This window comes from Pan paniscus, chromosome 1, assembly GCF_029289425.2.
Source record: "Pan paniscus chromosome 1, NHGRI_mPanPan1-v2.0_pri, whole genome shotgun sequence".
Taxonomy (NCBI): Eukaryota; Metazoa; Chordata; class Mammalia; order Primates; family Hominidae; genus Pan; species Pan paniscus.
In genome coordinates this window covers 156,216,299-156,243,725 of record NC_073249.2, presented here as the reverse complement: position 1 = coordinate 156,243,725, position 27,427 = coordinate 156,216,299, and the positions used below count along the sequence as shown (strand labels likewise).

Below are 27,427 nucleotides of genomic sequence, written 5' to 3'. Positions count from 1 at the left end.
AGATGTGAAGGTGGCTACGCTTGAGCCATAGGCCAATGTAAACTGACTGTACAGGTGAAATAATTGTCATCTTGGGATAGCCCTGATTCCAGAGGTCTGATGTTTAAGTCAGAATCCAATAATCTATCAGTCAGATTGAAACCATCTAAATTATTTGACATAACTATCAGTAGTGTTTTGTATCTTTTATATTTGTGTTTTCCAAAACATTTCACAATTTATTAGACAGATTATCATGGTTTTTATTAGATTTTTAGATATCAAGGAGAAAAGAAGAAGTTAAAATTCTTGAGAAAGGTATAATTTTGGACTGTGTCAAAATCTGGCATGCCTCTCTTTTTTTTTTTTTGCTTGACTTGAAATAATTTTCAGGACACCAAGGGACAAGTAAAGATTGTTCTACTGTCTTTTTCATGTCCAATAAAACATTAAACAGTATTTAGATATCATCTGCACTACTTCTCAGCCCTCTGTAGTAAGCTTTCTCTAGCTAATACCTGAGAAATTTTAGAATATCCAATATGAAGGGGCAGATAGATATGAATTGGCCTGCAACCCATTATCATGCTTGACCGAACAATGCTTCAAAGGGGATCTGGGGAGTGTTGTATTTTTTCCAAAACTTTCTTGGTAGCTGAAATGCATAGCCATTATCTCTGTTGTGGGCAGTGAGTACTAATTTTCCTTGTCTTTGTTTCTTCCCTCTTTCCTTTAGTTATGGATTCTCCCCAGCCAAGTTTGCAGTGGAGCTAAATACTATTTCTCAAGCTCTCCTTTAGCTACATGTGGCCATGTGACCATGTGTGGCCAATAGGATGTGAGAGTGGAACTTCCACATCATATTCTTAAAGAAGACACTTTTCTTCTACTTCTCTTTCTCCATTTCCATGGGCTGAAACACAGAGAGGGATGGTGGGGAGCCAGCCATGTCCATGCAGGTGAGGGAAATAACCTACAAGAACTTATAACAACAATAAACGGAATGAACAAAAAGAAAGAATGAACCTGAACCTGAAAATAAAAGAACCTGAGTCACGAATGGCTTTGAAAGCAGAAGTCCCATCTTAGATAGATAAATAGAAAGATTGATAATGATGACAATATTGTATCTTGGATCATCTACCAATCTCTGAATTATTCTAAGAAAGAAACATTCCTACTTGTTTTTGTGTTACTATATTTTTGGATCTCTGTTGCTGCAGTTTAGTAGTCATAAAACTAACATAAATATAATTGCAATTTCTTTTCCTCATCTGAGACCCAAGGGAACAGATTTCTTCCCATGCACCTTTCTTACTCTAATAGAAACATTAAAATGGTGAGCGAGTATAATTGTGGACATGAAATCTAATGAAATTTTGTAGTATTGTGTGTTCCCATATCTTCCTTTACTTTTTTTTGCAATATGTATAGATATACTCCTTTTGGGAAAATATATTCAGAGTAAGAGAGTGAATCCACAAACAGAAAATGGCCAGGCCATTTATAAAAATAGAGCTCTTACCCACAACCTGTAGCATCTGCCCAAGAAACCAACCCCCTTCTCTACAATAAACAGTCCTGGAAGCCAGCCTGCAATGAACCAGCCTTGTAGGAAGCCAGATTGCTATCTCTAGTAACAATTCAGGAACCTAAACAATAACTTTTGTAATAATTGGCCTAAATTGGCCAGGACCTGATAATTAACTGACAGCTTTTAAAATTTGTGTCCCTACTTTCAATTTAGGACCAACAAGAGAAACCCAAGTATTCAACCCTGGCCAATCATATAGGATGCCTGCTTCTACTTAGCCTACCTTCAGCTTCCCCACGCCAGCAGCCTTGGCATACCTAAGGTTTTCGATTTCTTCCGCTATAAAGCTTTCCTGCTCCTCTGCTTGCTTGCCTTTGAGTCTTTGCCAAAACAAAAGTGATAGTTTTTGATTCCCTTGCTATAGCAAGCCCTGAATAAATAACCTCTTCTTGTTCTCACTGAGTTGGTCTTTATTACCACAAAAGGCTTGCTTACTGAACCATGCTTTAAAAACAACTTTTACAATTAATCCCATTTCTTTCCAAAGAGAACATATTGTAGGCCATACTTACAAAAACTCCCTGAAGAGGAATTCCAAGGGTTTTCTAAGTGTTCTTAAAATGACTTCTGGAACTGTGGGATTCTTCTGAGCCCCAATCTGATTACAGCTTCAGCTTCCATGTCTTGAATCAGCAATGATGAGGGTGACCTCTCTGAAATTATAATGGGGACCTTTTGGTTTACTGGTCATGTCCCTAGTGATGCTGACCAGGTCTGCTTTCACTAAAAAATAACTTTAGTTTCACCAAAGCTATGTCTCCTGACTCATAGACTATGTGTACATAGCACCAAGTCAAATGACAATTTGTCATGGGTATGGTTAATCTGATCAATATAGGTGGACAACGGTATAATTCAAAATCGGTATAATTCAAAATAGACTTTGGCCGTCTGATTTTTTGAATTTGGCTCTTTAATTTATCTAACTAGTGACAGATCTCTAGACTTGATACGTTTGCTAGATTTGGTAGTATTAACAGATGACATTTTATTATACTTTGTGTTCCTCTTCCTTTTAAAGAAATTATGATGCTATTGTAAATACCACCATAATCATCATCATCACCATCATCATTCATCACTTACTGATTGATATGCAGATCCAAGGATAGAAACTAATGTTGCTACTATAATGAGGGTAGATGTTTTAATTACAGCTAGATTGAGGTTGAAAAAAATATGAATTTATATAGTAAGGCCTATCTTGCAGTTTCCATTAAATTCATTATTTTTTTCTAGATTTTAGTAGAAAATTATGCACTTAATTGTCCTAAAGTCATTGAGACTAATTTTATAATAGGATTTATTTTCAGCAAAATAAAGAAAATATTTAAGTGAGAGGCCTAGAATCTTTAGTGTAGAAATAATGGCTCAAATTGTTTTACTTAATTAATGAATCAAATTAAACAAAAATTATGCAGAAATGGGAAGCATACGAGAACTTTATACTTTCCTATCAATTGTTCAATTTTGCTGTGAATCTAAAACTGCTCTTAGAAATGTTTATTAATTTAAAAAATATGTGAAAATGGAGGCACTCACAACATCTTTACACAGGATGGTAGAGTCAAGAGTGGATGTAATTGTGGAAGGAAATAACTCATTTGTGTTTCTTGAGGCCAAGGGAAGTGATGATTATAACCTAGGTTGAGATCATGTCTCTAAGATTCATTTTATTGCATCCCAGGAAATATCACAGGGAATTCTAAAGAAATTATTTAGAATGAAAAGACATGACTAAACTGAATTTAAGTAAACTGTGGCAAGTTGGAATCACTGCTGAAGTTTTTTCTTGTCTACAGATTATGAAGTCCCTGAATGGTCTTCATTGTCCTGCTATAAAATGTCATTTTGGGCTGGCTATATGATCTCTATTCTAGGCATGCAGCTCCCAGCCACCCGCCTCTCTGTGTATGGCCCTCTCCTTTCCTTCTCCCCACCAGTGGTCAGCATTTATAGAAACGCTCATTCTGGTTTGCTTTACTGATATAGAAGCTGTTTTACTTATCACTGAACAAAAAGGCTGATATTATCAAGTAGCTTAAAGCTCCCGACCTCCTTTCTCTTGGGGACCACTTACATTCAATAGAGCGTGTAAACAGCCTCTGCAGATTCCCTGCTTCTCTTCATCGTGTATCATAGTCTCTCAAATGATTTCCCTCTTCAAATGGAAGCTGCTGGGGTTGGGGGAAAAACACTGGGAGATTTTTAGAGAAAATGAGATTAGAAGTAAAAATAGGATAGAATCTCTAAAATGCACAAATATTTACAAGTGTTTTTATATTTCACAGATTAAATATTTACTTTATACACATTGTGTGTCATATATTATCTTATGCTTAAAATATCTGCCTCTGCATCCTTCTCCCACCATCACTTACGTAACAAATGCTTCATCTGCATAGAACCTGAATTTTTCACTTAATTTATTACAGCAAAAGTTAACTATTTATGATTAACTGGGGTTAATATTCATCCTCTTTTAAAATAAATTTGGATAACCCTGGTGTTAAGAGAAGATATCAGTTGTTTCAATCTTGCCAACTACTATTAAAAGCCCATTACGTATATGAACTCATTTAATCCTTGCAACAAGTACGTGAGATTAATGCTGCAATTATCATCCTCATTTTACAGATATGAAATCTGAGGCCCACAGATGTTTGGGATCTTGCCTAAGTTCAGGTGGTAACTTATGGAACTGAATTTAAGCTTAGAGGACTTGCTTTCAGTCGCCATGCTACACAGCTTTTCTCAGAGTCTTTCCTCCAGCAGGCTTAACTAAAGCCTTCAGTACTAATTAGTGGGGTAGTTTGGAAGATAAAGCCTCAGAAGGGAGGAAGTGTGAGAATTAAAGTTTGGATCAGGTATATAGTAAAGATTAGAAACAGCAGATGGGCACCATGAAGGCTCAAGAAAAGGAGTGCCAAGTGGAAGAAAAGAGGGGCCGGAGAGGAAGTAGACAAAAACTGTTTTAAAAGTTGCCTAAAATTTGTATTCATGATGTATAGGATAGCCCTTCCTCCTGCGGTAGCTCATTTCTTTGCCATGTCTTCCTCTTTTGCTATTCCTGCACCTCATGTTTCCCTTTTCCTGAGGACCCAGAAGGATGCTCATCAGCCTGTTGTGTCTTGCTCTAGGCTACCTGCAGCCTAAACACAAAATTCTCCATGTTGTCCAGTCTAGCTCACGAAGGTACAAAATTTCAGCTTGCATTCAACAGTTCTTTGCCAGCCATTTTTGTCTATGTATAAGTGTCTCAGGGACCTCATGTGTGGTGGTTAATACTGAGTGTCAACTCGATTGAATTGAAGGATACAAACTATCGATCCTGGGTGTGTCTGTGAAGGTGTTGCCAAAAGAGACTAACATTTGAGTTAGTGGGTTGGGGAAGGCAGATCCATCCTTAATCTGGTGGGCACAATTTAATCAGCTCCCAGCGAATATAAAGCAGGCAGAAAAACGTGAAAGGGAGAGACGGGCCTTGCCTCCCAGCCTGCATCTTTCTCCTGTGCTACATGTTTCCTGACCTTGAACATCCAAACCCAAGTTCTCCAGTTTTGGAACGTGGACTGGCTCTCCTTGCTCCTCAGCTTTCAGACAGCCTATTGCAGCACCTTGTGATTGTGTAATATAATACTTAATAAATCCTATATATATCCTATATTATCTTATGCTATATATATGATATATATCTATATATATACACCTAGCTAGGTAGCTAGATATATATATATAGATAGATAGCTAGATATATAGATATAAATAGATAGCTAGATATATAGATATAGATATCTATATAGATAGCTAGATATATAGATATAGATATCTATATAGATAGCTAGATATATAGATATAGATATCTATATAGATAGCTGAATATATAGATATAGATATCTATGTAGATAGCTGGATATATAGATATAGATAGCTGGATATATAGATATAGATATCTATGTAGATAGCTGGATATATAGATATAGATATCCACGTAGATAGCTGGATATATAGATATAGATATCCACGTAGATAGCTGGATATATAGATATAGATATCCACATAGATAGCTGGATATATAGATATAGATATCCACGTAGATAGCTGGATATATAGATATAGATATCCACGTAGATAGCTGGATATATAGATATAGCTATCTAGATAGATAGCTGGATATATAGACATAGATATCTAGATAGATAGCTGGATATATAGATATAGATATCTATATAGATAGCTAGATATATAGATATAGATATATAGACAGCTAGATATACCTATAGATATATACAGATATATAGATATATAGATATATATAGCTATATAGATATATCTATATAGCTAGCTATATCTCTATATAGATATATCTATATAGCTAGCTATATCTATATATAGATATATCTATATAGCTAGCTATATCTATATATAGATATATCTATATAGCTAGCTATATCGATATATAGATATATCTATATAGCTAGATATATAGCTATAGATATCTATATAGCTAGATATATAGATATAGATATCTATATAGCTAGGTATATATAGATAACTATATAGCTAGATAGCTAGAGATATATATAGATATCTATATATCTACATAGCTAGAGATATATATAGAGATATCTATATATCTAGATAGCTAGATATATAGATATATAATATATAGCCTAAGAGAATAATATATTATGTAATAATAATATATTATATATCTATATAATTATATATTACATATAATATTTAACTATATATTATATACTTATAATTATAAAATTATATATACTTAAATATTATGTTATATAATTTAATTATATAATTATATATAATTAAATATTACATATTATAAATAATTAAATATTACATATTATATAATTATTTATAATAGTTAATAATTATAATTATTATAATATATAATCTTTATAATTATATAATTATTTATATAATATAATTATATAGTTACTTAGGTAATATAATGATATAATTACTTATTTATATAATATAATTATATAATTATATAATAATATAGGATATATATATATCCTATTAGTTCTGTCCCTCTAAGAGAACCCTGACTGAAACATCATGGAAGATGAGGTGACTGGTTGAGGACAGTATTGGAGTTTCTTGGGTCCTCTAGCCAAATTTTAAAAATAATGTCCATTATAAGAATTGAGGAGCTTTGCACTTAAACAAACCTGGGTTCAACTTTGGATTTTGCCACTTATTGTGTGATCTTGGACTTGATTTCTCTGAAGGTTAAGTAGATAAAGAAACACCCTACTGAAGAAAGTTATTCAGATCCTGTAGAGAGAAAACTCTTCATCTTGTGTCCCTCTTTTGTCTTTGCATTCTCTTCTCTTTTTCCTTTAATCTTTCTGTGCGTCATGTATCCTTGTTTCCCAGGATCCAGATCCAGAAGCATGCTCTTTAGCTTGTACCTTCATCTGTAAAATAACCTCATGGAATTATTATGGCTAAATCATGCAGTAGATATGCCTAGCAGCTAGTAAGTGCTCAAGAAATGGCAGCTTCTATCATGACTATATATAAAATTAATGTAACATTTATATAAAAATAACAATGTATATAGCTATAATAATGATATATATTAATCATCACAAAAATCAAACTAAACAAATATAAATATAATCTGTAAATACAAGACACTGTAACTTACAATAATCACTTTCTGTAAATCTTCGTTGTTTCTGTTACTGACTTGAAAAAGAGTTTCATATATAAATCATTTTTAAGCCTTAAAAATCCTCTGTTGTTTTAACTTCGGAAGGAAGAGAGCAGGCACTTGAAGACACAGATCAGGTGAGTATTTTTGAGGGGAAGGAGAGGGGCTCTGCTGTGGTGACCCCGGTGCCACCAAGGGGCAGCAACAGGTGCTCAGATAAGTGCAGAAGCCAACTGGGTTTAGAAAGGAAAGGTGATTATTGTGCCTACTGCACAAATGGATTAAAGATTGATCCTCGTTTCATACTATTATTGCCTGGGGATTTCACAGCTGTGACCCTCTGTGAGCAATGGCTGGGATTTAGAGATTAACAAACCATTGCCTCATTCCAATCATTAATTTACAATTATGTATAAATTGTGGTGTGGAAAAACTTTCTTGAACAAAACTCCTATTCTGCTTTTTATTGATCACATCTCTTCCTTAAAATAACAACATTGTCAGGTGTAAAGCAGTAAATATTTTTAATTACTTGGTCCCGAGGCAGGATAAATGTCTTTCTGAAAACACACAAGTAAAGCCGCAAACATTCTTCAGACTCAGGAAAAGCCAAGTTTGATAGGCAGTGCTTGTGTTGTCGAAAGACTAAGAGTAGCGATGACAAATGACCTTCAGAAATATCCTTTCTTGCTGTTAATAGGATATGGTCATTTGTGCTTTTTACATGTGGAAAATGGTTCTTGGAGGATTGATTTCCCGTCTGGCCCAGTTCCAAGCCAACAGAGGCTGCCATTGCACCTAAATATTCCTCAATTCTGGTCTCTGCCCTGCTAACTTTAATTTGTTACTGTGCAATTGATGGTTCCCTGTAATTTACCCAAGGTCTGATAGTGTTTTCTAGTTGATCAAATGCTTGATAACTTGGAAGGATTTTTTGTTATAGCCAGATGGCAGGCAGGATATTTCAACCTCCCCCGGCAGCAAGGTGTTAAATGGCCTTATCATGGATGAATGGAAGTAGGTATTGCATGGATTTTCTGTTTCCTAAGAAAAGGCGACAATATTGCTAATTAGGCAGTATATTGGCAGTGCTTCTTGGAAGGAGGTAGATTATATGCATTAAGTTTATCAACACTATGATTTTTCATCAAATATTAGGGCATAATAGGAGTGCAAACTTTTACGTCAAGTTTACAGCAACTCAGTGTTTATAAGCTGCTATTATTAGTGAAGGTTATTCACTTGTCCTTGATGCATGGGAAAGATAAAACCAGTTATTAGTTAGTTACTCCAGTAATAGTGACTCTTAGAGCTTGTCAACATGAACAGAAGTAGCACCATTCCTATCTTCCTGGGAGAGAAACTGCTAAACAAACATCTAACACTGCAGTGTAAAGTATAATGTCAGTTCTATTTACATTGAAGCCATTTAAATTGCAATATGCACATTTTGAATCTTTAAAAATCTATTTCTGATGAAAACATATCTTCATTAACTACCATGAAAATAAACAAATATATTTATATATGGCCATATTTAAAAGGCATGGGATGGCAGGTCTAATGCATATAGTAATTTAACATGTGAGGGGCTTGGTGGTTCCAGACATTAGGGTAGTTCATTGTGCTGGATAAAAACAACTTCCTAGTAAAACAACTTTACGTTCTAATAAGTCAACTTTCTACTAAAACAACTTTTGCCAAGTCCTTCCCATTACTTGGCATGTCACATCAGTATCAGAACTGCAGTTGATATAAACTTTGCGAAGAAGAAAAAATTTCACTCAATTCTTCAAGGATTCAGGTGATGGTTGAAAACAAGATAGAGGACATAAAAAAGAATTTGGACTTCAATCAGCAAGAATTTTAAGTAATTCTGGGGTAAAATGTCTGTTTTAACCAATTTAGGAAAGCTGAATTTATATAGACTACATAGAGAAAAAGCAGTTTTTGACTCTCTCCAATGAGTGACTATATTTATTTCTATTTTAGGGTTGTTAGTAATATATTAACAGATTTAAACAGAGATGATGGTAAAGAATGCAATAAGACTTGTATATATGGGAAAAATTTAATCGTATTTTCACCACCCTCTCCAAAACATAGATTAACTGGACTTTGAAACATGAGGTTAGGAAGAAACTATTTGGCACACTCCAAGTTTAGATGTGAAAATTTCTCTTGTATTTATTATTAAAGAAGAACTGGCAAACCAAGCATTTCATTGCAACCTTATGTGCAAGAATTCTGTACATTACATTTTCTCCACTAGCTTTTTACCTTACATAAGTTGTTGAAATTTCTTAAACCCCAGTTTCCTTACCTGTAAAATGAGGGTGTTTGACTTCTGATGTCTATTGTCTTTTTTATGTGCCCTCCATAAATATTTTTCTTCATTTCTATCTCTTAGGGCATTTATTCATTTTTTAAAAGAAAATAATTCAGAGCTATTTTTTGGTTAACTTAGAGAACTGAAGGATGAGGAAAATATAAATTCAATTTATGCAGAGATATGTAACTGATATCTTTGTAACAAATAAATCAAAGCCTAACAGTTTATGAGATATGCTATGTTTCCTCTTCTGATATATGGTATACAATTATGGACTGTTCTAGGAAGACAAAAGAGAAGAATTAGATGCAAACTAACGGCATTTTATTTCTCAGGAACACTATGGAAAAGGAAAAACTAAAAGGGAGACTAAAATAGTTGGAGAAAATTTCTAAAGAATATTGCAAGATACCGTGAATTTTTAAATTGTTTACTAAAAATTGGATCCTGAACAAAAACTAAATTTTGGAAAATAACCCTGAAAGACAGATTCTGCATTTACACAAAAGCCAATTCAAAAATTGTTATAGAAATGCATAAATTGTAAAGAGGTTTCAGATTAGGGAACATTTGCCACAGTCTTTTCTATAGCCACCACAATTTACATCCTACAGGCAGAATATACTCACCTCATACACAAATATACACAATATAGGGGAAAACTGGAACCTGGACAATATGGTTTAGGGGGCATCTATACTATGAAAATGCAAGCGTCAATATAAAAGAAAGAATGAAAACGTAGAGCTGATAATTTAATTATGCATAGGTATATGGTGTACCAGCTGATTCACTGTATATCAGTTCTGATTATTCAATTTATTTGCCATGCCAACTATTAAATATTTTGAATGTAATTCCTATGAGCAAGTGTGTTTATGAAAGTATTGTTTGTAGTGGTGAACTCCTTTCCCACTACTATCTGTTACACGCACACATACACACCCCACATACACATACACAGGAAACTGCAAAAAAAGTAAAAAAATCTATCAATCACCAGGTAGTTGAATACTTCTGTTTTACCCATATTATGGAATATTAGATCACCATTGAAAACAGTGAATTAGATCTATATTTGCTATCTTTGATGGATATCCAGGATACATAGTTAAGGGACAAAAGCAAGTTAGAGATCAAGTATGAACTATGTTATATAAAAAGTAAAAAAAGTATTGTGTTGTTTGAGCATGGAGAATTTTGTGATGAAATACACCACACTATTAACATGGCTAATCTCAGGAGGTGAGATTGGAAGGAGAATAAAGAAAAGATTATTATCTTTATATATTTTTGCATTGTTTTACTTGTTTCAGCAAATTTAGGTAACTTTTGTAAAAAAAAAAAAATTGAATGAAGTGAATTTTGAAGGTAAAAAGTAATATGTTCAATTTGATTGTTCCCTGGTGGGAATAAGGGAGAATAAGAAAGAGATTATTTTTTCTTTAAATGTCTTTGTATTTTTTTCATGTTTTAAAATAAGCATTGATCATTTTATTATTAAAAGTTTTCTTATGAAAATAACTTAAATATAAAAGTTTATGATGCTGTTTTCTTGTTGAAAATAATTAACCTGTATTAAACCATAGAATAATGAATTCTTAATTCACTTATTACGTTAAAATTCCTAGTAAAAAGTTGCTTCTTATAGAAAGAAGTCACAGCATAAGACTGTTACAGAGAAATGAAGAGGAAGAGAAAGATGAGAAAAATATTTCTATAACTAAGCAAAATAGTAAACAATATTCGAGAAGAGATCCCTAGTATTTGGCATAAATAGTAAATAGAGTTTCAGGAATTTTTTTTTCTTTCTGAAAGACTCTTAAAACAGCTTGAAACTAAGAGATTTTCTTGTCCAGAGCAAGTGTATAGCAGGTCAGACATTCAGTTCAAATCAGTTGGTATAGAGTTATGCATGCGGTGGGCTTTGAGACTTCTATGAAGAAGGTGGCAAAAATTAGTCATGTTGCACGGTATGCTGATACACTGTAATATCCAGTATGTCGGGACAAAAAAATCAAGTAAAAAATACATATACCAAAGAGTATGAGTTTAGAGGATGCAATAAATACTCTGAGCTAGGGTTAATTTATCTAACCACACAATCCCAAAACCTCAGTGACTTAACACATTAAAGACCTATTTTGTGGCCTGGCGCAGTGTCTCATGCCTGTAATCCCAGCACTTTGGGTGGCCCAGGTGGGTGGATCACGAGGTCGGGAGATAGAGACTATCCTGGCTAACACGGTGAAACCCTGTCTCTACTAAAAAAATACAAAAAATTAGCCGGGCATGGTGGCATGCGCCTGTAGTGCCAGCTACTCAGGAGGCTGAGGCGGGAGAATTGCTTGAACCCGGGAGGCGGAGGTTGCAGCGAGCCGAGATTGCGCCGCTGCACTCCAGCCTGGGCAACAGAGCGAGACTCTGTCTCAAAAAAAAAAAAAAAAAAAAAAAGACTTATTTTGTGCTCATTCACAGTTCAGTGTGGATCACTGGAAGGAGTCTGTTTTCACAGGTCACCTCCATCTCATGGTACTGCCATCTTCAATATCTCAGATCAGTATAGAATGGGAAAAGTGAGAGTGGAGCTTTGACTGTGGAATATTTTTATGGGTCAGATTTGGAAGCAGCATAGATCACTTTTATTCACATTCAATTTTCCCAGAACTTAGTTACATGGTGCCAACCTACCAGCAAAGAGGCCAAAGAATGCTACTTAGCTGTGTGCCCAAGAAGAAGAGGAAAGAAGGGGTATTGGTGAGCAGTGGTAAGCTCTGCCACAGAAAGCCTGTTGAGGGACGACTCCCTGACTCACCACACATATGACCAGCATCTTCAGAGATGGTATGTGTGCAAATTTAATCCTCCAGAGGAAATAAATTAACTACATGTTCATTTAAAAATGGACCCCTTCCTTACACCTTACACAAAAATTAATTCAAGATGGATTAAAGACTTAAATGTAAAACCTAAAACCATAAAAACCCTAGAAGAAAACCTAGGCAATACCATTCAGGACATAGGCATGGGCAAAGACTTCATGTCTAAAACACCAAAAGCAATGGCAACAAAAGCCAAAATTGACAACTGGGATATAATTAAACTAAAGAGCTTCTGCACAGCAAAAGAAACTATCATCAGAGTGAACAGGCAACCTACAGAATGGGAGAAAATTTTTGCAATCTGTCCATCTGACAAAGGGCTAATATCCAGAATCTACAAAGAACTTAAACAAATTTACAAGAAAAAAAAACCCATCAAAAAGTGGGTGAAGGATATGAACAGACACTTCTCAAAAGAAGATATTTATGCAGCAAACAAACATATGAAAAAAAGTTCATCATCACTGGTCATTAGAGAAATGCAAATCAAAACCACAATGAGATACTATCTTACATCAGTTAGAATGGCAATCATTAAAAAGTCAGGAAACAACAGATGCTGGAGAAGATGTGGAGAAACAGGAACACTTTTACACTACTGGTGGGAGTGTAAATTAGTTCAACCATTGTGAAAGACAGTGTGGTGATTCCTCAAGGATCTGGAACCAGAAATACCATTTGACCCAGAAATCTCATTACTGGGTATATACCCAAAGGATTATACATCATTCTACTATAAAGACACGTGCACATGTATGTTTATTGTGGCACTATTCACAATAGCAAAGACTTGGAACCAACCCAAATACCCATCAATGATAGACTGGATAAAGAAAATGTGGCACATATACACCATGGAATACTATGCAGCCATAAAAAGGATGAGCTTATGTCCTTTGCAGGGACATGGATGAAGTTGGAAACCATCATTCTCAGCAAACTAACACAAGAACAGAAAACCAAACACCACATGTTCTCACTCATAAGTGGGTGTTGAACAATGGGAACACATGGACATGGGGAGGGGAACATCACACACCAGGGCCTGTTGGGGAGTGGGGGGCTAGGGGAGGGATAACATTAGGAGAAATACCTAATATAGATAATGAGTTGATGGATGCAGCAAACCACTTTGGCATGTGTATACCTGTGTAACAAACCTGCATGTTCTGCACATGTATCCCAGAACATAAAGTATAATAAATTTAAAAAAATGCTTAATATGTAGAGAGGGAAGAGATATGCTAGGACTGGAAAGTTGGGAATCTTGTAAATGAAAAAAGTGAATTCCAGTTTATTATAGACCTCTGAATGCAGCTTACATGGCAGTCTTATAAAACCACTTGTAGTTCCACAAAATCAGTTTTTCTTAGCTGCTGTGTCATCTGATTGCCTTCCTTCTGCTTACCTTTTCAAGACTCAACTCATGGATTATCTGTCTCCTTTTGAGATTTTACTAATTCAGTCTGGGCTGGGTGATACTTCTCTGTGCTCTCATTACACACTAGGCATTACTCTCCCTCTTTCATTGCACACTGCACTGTATTATAACTGTTTCATCCATTACAATCATTTATTTTTTTCAAGTATTTTTGATCCACATTTGGTTGAATCCACAGATGTGCAACCACAGATACAGAGGGCTGACATCTATCTATCTATCTATCTATCTATCTATCTATCTATCTATCAATCATCTGTCTGTCAATCTATCTTCATCATCATCATCATCATCTATCTATATTTCACATATTTAAAATTCAGTAATTAATATAAAATAGTTTTATGCTTCTTGGTGATTAGATGTCTAGGAACCAAATGTTCTAAGCTTAAAAATAAATATGCTTTTTTGATGACTTTGTGCACATTTGTGGTGTGTATCCATGGGAAGGAAGATGGGTGGAGATGAAGTAGCAGGAAGGAAGAAAACTGGGAAAGGGAGGGAGAAACAAAAAGAAGCATATGTGCTTGTTTATGTGCGTTTGGGTGCAAAAATATTTTTCTTTCAACTCTGATACTTTTTCTCATAGGATATGCTAGGTAAACATATTTTGGGAAACTTGCCGAAAGTGTATTCTCTTTGGTATTATGAAAATACACTATTATTTTCCGCCTGTAAAATTATATCTGAATTGAGACTTAGCTACATCTGATTTTGATTAGTCTGTTGCACAAATAGAATCAGATGGCTTTACTTGGGAATGACTCATCAGTCCTTCATCCTCCTCTGTTAATGTTCTCCAAATTTAATAGCAGCATTATATAATCTATCATATGGGTAATATTACCAGACAGTTTTAGAAGAGGACACTTGATGTACTCTGTATACGCAGACAAGTATATTTTGCTATTTGAGTGCCAAAGGGGTATTCTAATTATCTTGGGTGACATTGTAACTCATTATATTTCTTTACAAGGACAGAGAAAAGAATCAATACAAAGAGCCTGTCTAAATTGTCTTCACACTCCAAAGTGTACCAGCTACAGAAGAAGCCAGCAACTTCAGATGAAGTATCCTATATCTCTGAACTCCATTAGTACTTATTAACTATTGTACTCGTTTGTTATTTTTAACCTTCTGTCCTGGATTGTTGTTTCACACTCCAAGCACAAGATAAACTTCCCCAGTGCATCTGTAAACTTCTTATAGACAAGGACAATTATTATTATCTTATTTTTAGAATTAAGATTATTGGAAATTAACACTGATCATTCAAATTTCAAGTTATTTTGGAAACTTCACATTCAAAAACTTTTTATGTCTTCTTACATATTTCCCTATAACCAACAGAAGCATTCAAAGTTAAGTTTTGAAAGTTGGAGTCATTTATTAAAAAACAAAAAAATGCACATTAACTAGTCTCAATAATTTAAAGCTTCACAATTAATTTTATATTTGAGGATTTCTTTGTACCTCTAGCACTTTCCAAATTTAAACTAAGTGCTCAGAGTTTTATGTACAATTATCTTGGATATGACTTTACCTAAGCTTATGTTTCTCACCAACTGGAGTACTAATATCCCCTGGGAAAACTTGAGTTTGTAGCAGGGATACTTAAATGCAATAAAATAAATATGATAAATAATTTTTCTAAAAAGTGCCAATTAACTCAAGATAAATAAATCTTAGGTTCACACAAAAACCCATATGGAAATATTTACAGTGACTGTATTTATAATCACCAAAGACTGTGAACAACTCAACTGATTAATGGATATTCAACTTTGGTACATCTGCAAAATGGAACACTGCTCAGCGATAAAAGGAAAAAAATGATTGATTCATGCAACAATATGGAAGAATCTCAAATGTCTTATGTTAGTGAAATAAGCCAAGCTCAAAAGGCTTAATAGTGTATAAGCCCAATTATATGACATTGTGGGAAAAGACAAATTACAAGTACAGAGAACAGATCAGTTGTTGCCAGGAGCTGGGTGGGAAGGGGTTGACTATACAAAGAGGCATTTTTGGGGTGATGGATTGTTGTATATATTGATTGTGGTGTGGTTACATGACACTATACATTTGTCAATACTCATAGAATGTACACCAAAAAGAGTAAATTTTACTATATTACATTAAAAAAATTATATGACAAGAAGCCTATGATGGCAAGATGTTATAAAATTTGCGCTTTCAGTATAGTAATTTGTTACATTTTCTGAAGTAATTTATCTATGTATTTCCAGATTTCCTTCCTTCCTTTCTCCTTCCTTCCTTCCTTTTCTTTCTTTCTTTCTTTCCTTCTTTCTTTCATTCTTCTTTCTTTCTTTTTGTGTCTTACTCTGTTGCCCAGGCTGGAGTGCAGTGGCACGATCTCTGCTCACTGCAACCTCTGCCTCCTGGGTTCATGCAATTCTCCTGCCTCAGCCTCCCGAGTAGCTGGGATTACAGGCACATGACATCCTGCTTGGCTAATTTTCGTACTTTTAGTAGAGACGGGGTTTCGCCATGTTGGCCAGGCTGGTCTCGAACCCCTGACCTCAGGTGATCCACCGCTTCGGCTTCTCCAAGTGCTGGGAATACAGGCATGAGCCACTGCCCCAGGTCTCCAGATTTTCATTCAATTATTCCATACTGAAAAATGTATCCTAAGAAAATCATAACAATATGAAAAACCTAAATACATAGTGATGTTCATTACCTTTTTAATTGGTGAAAATGCTGCCTTATTGCTTTTACTTGCATTTCTGTATTTGCTAGCAAAATTTTATATTTTTCTTATGTTTGTTAGACAGTTTTATGAGAAAGAGTAAGATTAATATCCTCCAGTGGTTGAAGAGTAGCAGATCTTCTGTTCTCTTCTCAATAAACATACAGAGCCATTCATTTCTGTGAAATAACTACAGATAGCCTGGGATTTAGTAAAATTTTTACTGTTGTTGTAGAAAAATAAACACATTGACATAAAAAAATACGATTGCTAGTCAGGCTATTTAGTAAGATTTGGGTTTAAGTATCTTTAGAACATTTTATCGTTGAAAATTTGTCCTCAAATTTTAACTTTTCTAATTCAGTCAGAACTCTTGAATTTCATATGTTTAATATAAGAATATGGGAAATGAAAACCACAAGTTTTGTGCATTCATTTTCCTTGGGAGCTTACAATTTTGAACTCAACCCAAACTTTTCATTCTTTTGCATTCATTTAATTTTGGCAAAAGGTGCCTTTTCATTCATGAAGCTTTTAAACTGTCCATTAGATACTGCAAAACAACATTTTGAAGAATGAAAAATAGATGAATGTAAACCACAAAATGCTTTCTTAAAAATGGCCATATATTTAAAAAATAAATAAGGAAAGTGCTATAAAAATGTGCTAGGATAAGGTGAGAAGGTAAATATTTGTGAGTGTGAAGACCATCTGTAGCAATGACAAAAACTAGAGATACAGTGCCTCCTCATTCATGATTCATTCACTAAATGTTTCTTGAGCATCTACTATGTCTACAATGTTCTATGCACAGTGATTTTTTTTTGTTTTACAAAGTAGGCAACAATCCCTTCCTTCATGGCCCTCACATTCTAGCTTACTCAGAAACGGGAACAGGTGGAATTTAGTTCATCCTCAGGTGTTTTTTTACCTTTTTGCTAAGTACATACTATCTTATGTAAAGTTAATGACGTGGATAAAACATTGAAATGTGTATTCTACTACATTTTTCTAGTCAACCTTTCTCTTACTTCCAGAGAAGACAGTTTTCCTGTCCTTAAACCTTTGCCTTTCTCAAACTTAGATTCTCAGTAGGTGACTTTGCTTCTGATTTTATTGAGAAAATAGAAGCAATCAGAGGAGAATTTTCTTATCCGACCAAATCCGCTGACCTGCATCCTTCAGAGCTCATAGTCACTGCCTCCCTTCCTATTACTGTTTAGGAGGAGCAATGTGCCTATTTTAGGTCAAACCATCCTCTCAGGCACTGCATTCAATCCCCTCTTGCCTACTCACAGTGTTTGCTTCTATAATTATCCACTATCATTCCTAGTTGTTTAATTCTTTTCCAGTCACATAAAAACATGATATAACATTTATAATCTTAAATAAAACATTATCCCGAGATGCCACATCTTCCTGTAGCGGAGATCCCATGGTTTTCCCTTTCACAGAAGCTCCCTGAAAAAATTGTTTATAGATGCGATCCTCTCATTACCTCTAGTTCTCTCTGGGAACCACTCCAATTTAGCCTTACTCCCCATCAGTGCACACAGACAACTCTTATTCAGATTACCAAAGACCTCTAATATTGACATTGCCAAAGTCAATGTCAATATTCAGTCCTCATTTCAAGAGGTCATGATAGAATTGTTCACTTTCTCCTTGAAAACATGTCTTTACTTGACTTTGAAGATATCCCCCATGAAGTCCCCCATTCCACTATTGCTAAGCTTCCTTTGCTGTATTATCTTTCTCTTCCAGACTTTTACATGTTGAAGTACCCAGGACTCAGTCCTCAATCTCTTCTTTTCTCTACCTATACTCACACTTGCATTTCAAGACTTTAATAACTCCTATCTGCTGATTATACCCAAAGTATTTTTCCAGCTCAGAATTTTCTTTGAACTATAGATTACTTCTAATATCTGATTGGATGTTGCACAAGCATCTCAAATTTAAAGTGACCAAAAGTGAACTTCTTATTTCTCACCTTCCTCCAATTATACTCCTTCTATAGTCTTCTCCATCATAGTAAATGGCATTTAATCTACTGAGTTGGTAAAGAATCTTAGGGTCATCTCTCACTCCTATCTTTCTTTGGTTCTCCAGTCTCAATTTATTAGCAAATGATGTCTCATATGCATACAAAAATTCGGCCTTCACTGGTATTTTATGACACGCCATGTCATCATCAATACCACTGTCAGTCTCAATGCCAGAATCCAGTTCTGTACCATGGCAGGCCTGAATAATGAAAAGCTTGGGTTTTCCAGTTAGACTTCTACAACAATCCCCTCTGAAAAAACTTGTTACCTTTTTCTGGTCAACAGGTCCATTTGTTCCAAAAATTATTCCTTCTTCACCATGGCTCCAAAGCACACAAACAAAACTGCTCCTTTTGCTGTGATCTTCTTAAGAAACACTGTGCATCAATTCCACAATTTCTTGACATGTAAGATGATTTTTATTCCTGACTTCATATTTCAAGGTTGTGAGTGTTTCCCTGAGGTTTGCCACATTGACATCTGTACCAGACCAAGATGCCATTCCAGTGCTTTTATGATTCCACTTATTCTTATCATTAATTATTATATAATACATACACTCATTTCAGGACAATCCGTTTTATAACTGTTGTCCAAGGATATTCCAGAGCCCATTGATTTGCTTCCATGTATGATCTTTGGTTCCAAATTTTTAATGGACTTTGAATCCACTGAGTTTTCAGTGTTCTCTGTGGATATTTTTATTAACGCACATCCTCCTCACACCTTCCACAGTCTCCTCACAGCCAGCAGCTGCCCGCTTTGCTCTGCATCTGCATGGCTTCAGCATCCCACAGCCGGGAGAGGTGAGCTCCAGTCCAGAGTGGTATCTTTTACTCTGAGATTAGGTTGTGTCTGTTATTTGGTTGTAAAATGTACTATCTTTTATAAAAGGCTAATGAAGTAGAGGGTTGGTTGATTGTTTGGTTTTAAAAACAATATACATGTTTTACATAATGAGAAGTTGGCAATTATATGGGTTTTTGTATGTGGCAAAAACATAAAATTTACCATGTTAACCATTTTTATGTGTATAGTATAATAGCACTACCTATATGTACATTGTTGTGCAACAGGTCCATAGCACTTTTTCATCTTGCAAAACTGAAACTCTGTATCTGTTAACATCTTCCATTATCCCCATGTTTTCTGCCTCTGGCAACCACCATTCTGTTTTCCGTTTCCAAGAGTTGACTACTTTAGATATCTCATATAAGTGGAATCATTTATCTTTTTATAATTGGCTTATTTCAGTTAGTGTAATGTCCTAAAGGTTTTGTAGCATTTGGTAGGGCTTTCTTTTTTTTAAAGCTGAATAATATTCCACTATATGTTATGTATATCACATTTTATTTATCCATTCATCTGTCATATATATTTAGGTTGCTTCCAACTCTTGGCTATTGTGAATAATGCCGCAATGAACATGGGTGTGCAAATATCTCTTTGATATTTTCAATTTTTTTGGGACTATTTCCAGAAGTGGGATTGCTGGATCATATGGTGATTGTATATTTAATATTTTAAGGAATCTCCATAATGTTTTCTATAGTAGCTGAACCATTTTACATTCTCACCAACAGTGTTCCCAAGGGTTCCAAATTCTTTACATCCTCACCAACCCTTGTTATTTTCTGTTTTATTTTCTTTCTTTTTTTTGATAGAAGCCATCCTGACAATTGTGAGGTGATATCTTATTGTGGTTTTAATTTATATTTTCCTGATGATTAGTGATGTTTAGCATCTTTCATTTGCTTGATGGGCATTTGTATATCTTCTTTGGATAAATGTCTATTCAAGTCCTTTGTCCATTTCCTTCCCCCGCCTCCCCGCCACCAAAAAAAAGGGTCTTTCTCTGTTGCCTAGGCTGGAGTACAGTGGCACAATTACAGCTTACTGCAGCCTTGAACTCCTGGGGTCAAGCAATCCTCTTGCTTCAGCCTCTTGAGTAACTGGGACTACAGACACAGATCACTGAACCTGACTAATTTTTTATTTTTTAGAGACAGTTTCACTATGTTACCAGGGCTGGTCTCAAACTCCTGGTCTCAAGCAATCCTCCTGCCTCAGCCTCCCTAGTAATTGGAATTACAGGAGTGAGCCACCAGTCTCATCTCTTAATTAGGTTATTTGTTGAGCAGTTGTTGAGTTGTATATTCTGGTTATTAACCACTTAGATATATGGTTTGCAAAGATTTTCTCTTATTTTGTAAGTTACCTTTTTACTCTACTGTTTATTTCCTTTGTCACACACTTTAAATTTTGATGTAGTTCATTTGTCTATTTCTGCTTCTGTTACCTGTACTTTTGGTGTCATTTCCAAAAAATTATTGCCAAGACTAATGTCATGAAGCTTTTTTCCTATGTTTTCTTCTAGGAGTTCTATAGTTTCAGGTCTTATGGCTAGGTCCATTTTGAATTAATTTTTGTATATAGTTTAAAATTAGAATTTAACGAATTTTTTGTCATGTGGATATCTAATTTTCCCAATACTGTTTATTGAAGAGACTAGTCTTTCTCCGTTGTATAGCCTGGGCATGTTTGTCAAAGATTATTTGACCATATATGAAAGGGCTTATTTTTGGGCTCTATTCCATTCTACAGGACTATATGTTTGTCTTTCTACCAGTACCTTACTGTTTGGATTACTATCGTTTTGAAATATATTTTAAAATCAGAACTTTTGAGGCCTCTAGTTTTGTTTTTTTTTCCCTCAAGATTGTTTTGGCTGTTTGGTCATTAAAATTTTTTTTTTAATTTATTTTTTTGAAATTTTTCCAAAATCTAAAATTGTGTGAACTATTTATAAGAATATTTTCTTTATGACAAATGATGTTTTACACAGTGTTACTACATGTTCACTTAAATAAAAGCAAATTTCCATTTTTAAGCTATATTCACTATTCTGCGGCATTCAAAAAGGTACATCTTTTTGAATGTTTACCAGGTACATCTTTAGCAATTTAAAATAAAAAAACATATTTCTGTGAAATGTATAATTTTTGACAGTACATGATTTATTTGTCTACCCACACTCTCACTGAATAACTATTGAGCACCTACTATGTGCCTGGCAAGATAATCCAGCTCTGAAGATGAGAGACCTGTTTTCTGCCATCATGAAACTTATATCCCAGGCAATAAACAAATGAAAAAATTGTGTTTAATATTATTATTTCATCAAATTACTTGCACAAGGGTACTCACCTAGAGGGACTTAGCTCTTACAGTTCTGATGTTTTCTCTACAAATGGCTCACAGAGCTTTGAAAATTGGTCAACTGATGAAACTATGAAAGCCTGTTTCCATAAGAATAAGACTGCTTCAGCTTGGGATCTCTGGGAATGACACTTATTATTACCTGTCTTACTTGGCAAGTCTGAAGCTCACTTTTCGCCATCTGTGAGATGGAGATGAGACAATCTTATAAGATGATGATTAAATGAGATAACGTAGGTAAAGTACAAATTGGTTAGTGCTCAATAAGTCTTAGCTACTACTGCCATCATCATTAAACATTAATATATTTTTATTAATGCCCAGAGACAAAGAAAGTAGGGTAATTATCTTAGGTAGCATAATAAGAAGGAAGCTCTGGCAACTTCTCTTTTAAACTTCTTGCTGATTGCTGACTTATAAAATAATTTTGTTGCAGGCAAAGTTTAGAATATCTGTTTTGACTTTACAGTTATTGATCAAGTGAACTGCGGTGCACTTTGGTTATTTGATAATTTAAGGGAGACTATATAAAAATCATAGTCAAGTAATTATAGCTAATCAATACTGTTAACTAGGTAGCTTATTTACTTCTCAGTAGGATGCCTTATGCCTGCATGAAGTCACTACCACTCTGCTACTATGGTTACCTGTGGACTTTGAACAAGAGACTGTCATATATATGAAGGTGTAGTTTGCATCAATGACTAAAATGATCTTTAAAGAAAGAAAAAGAAAAAGATATGTGCTTTATTTTTCCATTTGTGGCCCTCACTTCCAGTGTATATATAAAAGAAAAACATTTATTTCCTTATTTATTTAGTATATTTGATAAATATTTAGAGTGTCTGCTATGTTCCAGGCTCTCACTGAAAATTCTAAGCTTTATCTGACAAATAGGGTATATCTGGTATCTTTACAACCTGGAAGTGACAAGTAACATATGTATTTTTTTAGTAGGTTGGTATAATAACATTTATTAAAATAGTGCTGTGGGTTAACAGAAACAGCACAGAACCAAAGAATTAAAATGTAAGCTATGTAAAATCCCAACTAAAACCCAAAAGTGCTAATGTAGCCATTCATTAGCTAACTAAAAGCCCCAAAAAAGACAAGACACCCAATATAATAAAGTACTGCAAAACAATTGGCAATTTTCAGTTATCAAAATTGTGAATTCTGCATTTTGTATCATTTCCTCAGTCAAGAACAAAATTCTTTTTGAATGTTATATAACATACATATAAAACAAAATAGAAAAATACATTATAAACTTGTAACAATGGCTGTAAATACATTATCTTACATGTTTCTCATAGGGTATAGTAGTTGCTTATGGTATATATAGCATGAAATTACTAAGATAATAAAGAATAGACAAAAATATATGTCAACTGTACGATAACATACAAGCGACACTCCCATCTACCCACTCCAAAAAAATTACATAATACTTTTAGAAAAAAGTCTTAAAAACTACATATTTTAATGAGAAATAAATTCAAGAAATGATAATACTGAGAACCAAGGCGTTCAGAGATTTCAAAAGTCATGCTTTTTTTCAGTTGATCCGAAATTTTGTCAACTGAGTTTTCAAAAGTTTGCTCAGAGCCAACGTTACCCATAAATGTCACACATTTATTATCTCATACATATCCTTTCTTCCCTCAAAAGACCTCTGATAAACATCTAAAATGTCCAGGTATAACATAGTTGAGATGAAACTGGATCAAATACTGGTATTGTTTTTAACAACTATCACCTCAAGTGTCACGAATTATTCAACCAACCAAACAACATAAAAATCAAAATGGCACAGCATATATTGTAAATAAATCAAAACTGTATGTGTAACAGAAAGACAAAGCAGTGGCTATTAAACTAAAGCTAGCTGGATACAAAACGGTGAATGTCTATTGCATAGTAGATTAAGTATTGGAATAAGTCTAAAGAAAAGAAAGTGCCTTATTTTCTTTCACGGTCATTTAGTCAAGTGTCTCATAAAGATCTGCTCCTCCCTCAGAATACAAGTTAATGCATGTTACTCAGTCACCTAGTATGTGAAAGAAGATATAAGGGAGACAAATGAGTTGACGGTTTGAATTACATGACTTTTGCCACGTTACCTTGATGCAAATTTGCCAAATCTGATACTGTGAAAAGATTTGATAACTTTTCTAATGCCTGACTGGTAAGTTTTAAAACATCATTCTTTAAAAAAATCATAATTGAATAGTTTTGGTTGTTCTAGTCCTCAATGTTAGCCCAAAGGATTCTGAGATAAAAATTATGTGTGATCTGAACTTCAGTTTACAGACAAAATTAGAGCTTTGTTTTATTTGGAGAAGGGGGATGCATTCATTTTTTTAAATTTTGTTTTTAATTAATTGGAGATAATAGGATACCTAGCAAACGTTTTCACGAAAGTGAATCTTTGTGATTTTCATTCTGGAAAACAATGTTTTAAATCACCCAAATTTAATCAAATGTCTTTATATCATACCAGATAACTTACATAGTGCATCTCTTTACTGGTTTCAGTAACCACTGCCTCCCCTGCCCCTTAACTTTAAAAGAATGTGAAAAACTAGCCTCATAGTGCATATAAATACTCAACCACATTTCAGCTTAAGTTTCTAATTTCTCAAGAAGTTCAGTTAGTTAGTTATGTAGTTGAAGCAATTTGTACGCAAAGCCTACATCTAAACACTTGAGTGAATAATCATTAACTGCTCAGTACCAGACGTGGCAATGCACAGTATAAACAACCGCTCAGAGACCTACTGCACTCAAGCAATGTGACTCCCATTAGTGTTGGCCAGTTCCTCAGAAGTTGGGGGATCAATGCCATCTAATCAAGCCAAACAGAAGCAGTGCATTGGTTTCCCACAAACCATGTGAAAATTAGGGCAACTGACATTTGTATTGTAAGCAAGGCTGAATGGTCAGGAACGCTTATACGTTAATAGAGATACTAAGATATTAATAGAGTTAACAAAACACAGACTGAATGAGATCACAGTAGTCTGGAATGTTGGCTTTAAACCAGTGGTTGAAGGTGACACAGAGAAAGGACGTAATTTGGTTGACTCTTTTTGATTCAAGGACCTTGGAGGGCTGAGGTCCAAGCAGTGTCAGAGGCTTGATGAGGTAAATAAACTGCATGTTTGCTCAGTGCTCAAGTGGTATGGCCCTGAGCAGTGGACTCAGTGACAGTGGACTCCCCCCCAGCTTATCAACTCGTTCCTCTTCCACACCTTCCCAGCGTCACAGTCGGAGGTCAGCAGGAAGCCGAGTCAGTACCTTCTTGATGGCCTCCCCTGCCATCTTGTCTCACTTGGAAACCATTTTCAGTTCATTTACTATGTAACAGGCTTTTAAAAAAATGTCATCCCTCATAAAAAACTCTTTAAAAATCCTCAAAATACACTATAGCTCTTAAAAAGTCGGCATGAAGCATTTATTATAGAAAAAGTGGGGGCTTTGAAGACAGATAGATCTGGGTTTAAACTCCACTTCTGTTACTTAATAGCCGTGTAAATGACCTCTCTGAACTTCACTTTCCTCATTGGTAAGATGGTGGGTGAGGATGATATCTAATTTATATGGTTGGCTGAAATAATGTAGATAAGACATTGATCTCAGCAGAGATCAATACATGCTTATTTTCTTTCTGTTCTTGGCACTACAAGATAGACTTTTCAAGTCTAGATGTAGAAATATATTTTTATACATTCATTTGCATACATTCTTTCAACAGACAATTGTTGAGTAATCCCAATGGGCAAAAAGTATGGACATTTGGATGGCTACTGATTTGCAATAATGCAAATATGCAAATAATGCAAATCAGTATTTATGTACATTTGCATAAATACTAGAGTCTTTATGCAATGCACAGTATGAACAACTACTCAGAGACCTCAAGCAATGTGACTCCCATTAGTGTTGGCCAGTTCCTCAGAAGTTGGGGGATCAATGCCATCTAATCAAGCCAAACAGAAGCAGCACATTGCTTTCCCACAGACAGTGTGAAAATTAGGGCAACTGACATTTTTATTGTAGGCAAGATGAATGGTCAGGAATGCTTATACATTCATAGGGATACTAGAGTTAACAAAGCACAGACTGAATGAGATCACAGTGGTCTGGAATGTTGGCTTTAAACCAGTGGTTGAAGGTGACACAGAGAAAGGATGTAATTTGGTTGACTCTTTTTGATTCAAGGGCCTTGGCAGGCTGAGGTCCAACTAGTGTCAGAGGCTTGATGAAGTCAATAAACTGCATGTTTGCTCAGTGTTTAAGTGGTATGGCCCTGAGCAGCTGACACAGAGGCTTGAAGCTCTAAGTATTAGGGGCCTATATAATGAGTGTTCCAGCACCCCATGTCCAATGTACTCACAGAGGCTTGAGGATTCTAGGAGGTCAAGGCTTCACAGGGAATCAGAAGAAATATGGAACATTTGGGAACAAGTGGCAGTTGTCAGAGTTTTCCCTCTGTGATCCTGGGATTGGCTAGATCCTTGCTTGCCTAGCTCCAAAGCTGTCCCAGCAGTGTGGGTTGCCTAGAAATCCTGGTTCTCTGAGTAGTAAAGATGACAAGGTCTGGAAAAGGAGGGCTTTCTGATGGTAGCCTGCTGGATAGAATAAAGAGGTCACTTAAATAAGCTCTCCACTGCTGGGACATTTGGTTGCCATTTGCTTTCTTGACTTGAAGAAGGAAAATTGAACCAAATACATTCTTTAATTTGGAGCAAAGCAAGCCCTGAAGGGTTATTTCTCAGAATAAAGGTAGCCTGAAGGCTATTTGGCTTTGGTTTATACTTATTTATCTCATATACAAACCAAATTCCTAGACATAGGAAAAAAATGACTTTTACCCCGAAGCAACTGTTAACTATAGCAAGAAGAGTTACAAAAGCAAATTTTTAATTCTGGCACTGGTGTGAAATATATCCCTTGGATGTAGTGTCTTTATTCAATGCACAGCCTGAACAACTAGTCAAAGGCTTTGCATTTCTACCTAGTTGTTAATAGATTTGTGATCTAAATAATTTTGTTTTGAGGAAGAAGCAGAGCAACTGAGATTAACTATAGGATATCAATAACTACCTCCAATCCCCATCCCAAGCCCTAGACTTTTTTTTGCACAAGTCTCTTCTTTCCTCAAGATGTCCGAAACATATTGTTAAATCATGAAGGAATTGCCCTAACTTCTAATATTTAGGCATGATTTTCATATAACCTGTGTAATGTCAGAGGGTCATTGTCATTTTTCTGGCTTCAGTCCTTCCCATTCAAAGGAGACTAAAAGCTTTTATATTTGTTCCAAGTAGAGCTGGATTTCCGCAAATCTAATTTCACTGACTCATAAACTGGTCCTTTTTGCTGCCTCACGTTAGCCAAGTTTTTCATTTCCTGCACTAGGTTTCTATGATTATTTTCTGCGTTTTTTTTTTTTTTTTGAGACAGAGTCTTACTCTGTCACCCAGGCTGGAGTGCAATGGTGCAATTTCAGCTCATTGCAACCTCTGCC

At 35.0% G+C, this 27,427-nt stretch overlaps 2 pseudogenes; one reads left to right on the top strand and one right to left on the bottom strand.

The window, feature by feature from the left end:
* LOC100967537 (cysteine and histidine-rich domain-containing protein 1-like) overlaps positions 1 to 27,427 on the top strand; it is a 244,316-nt pseudogene that overhangs the window by 99,323 nt on the left and 117,566 nt on the right.
* On the bottom strand, positions 15,850 to 19,305 carry LOC100990364 (caspase-3-like; annotated as a pseudogene).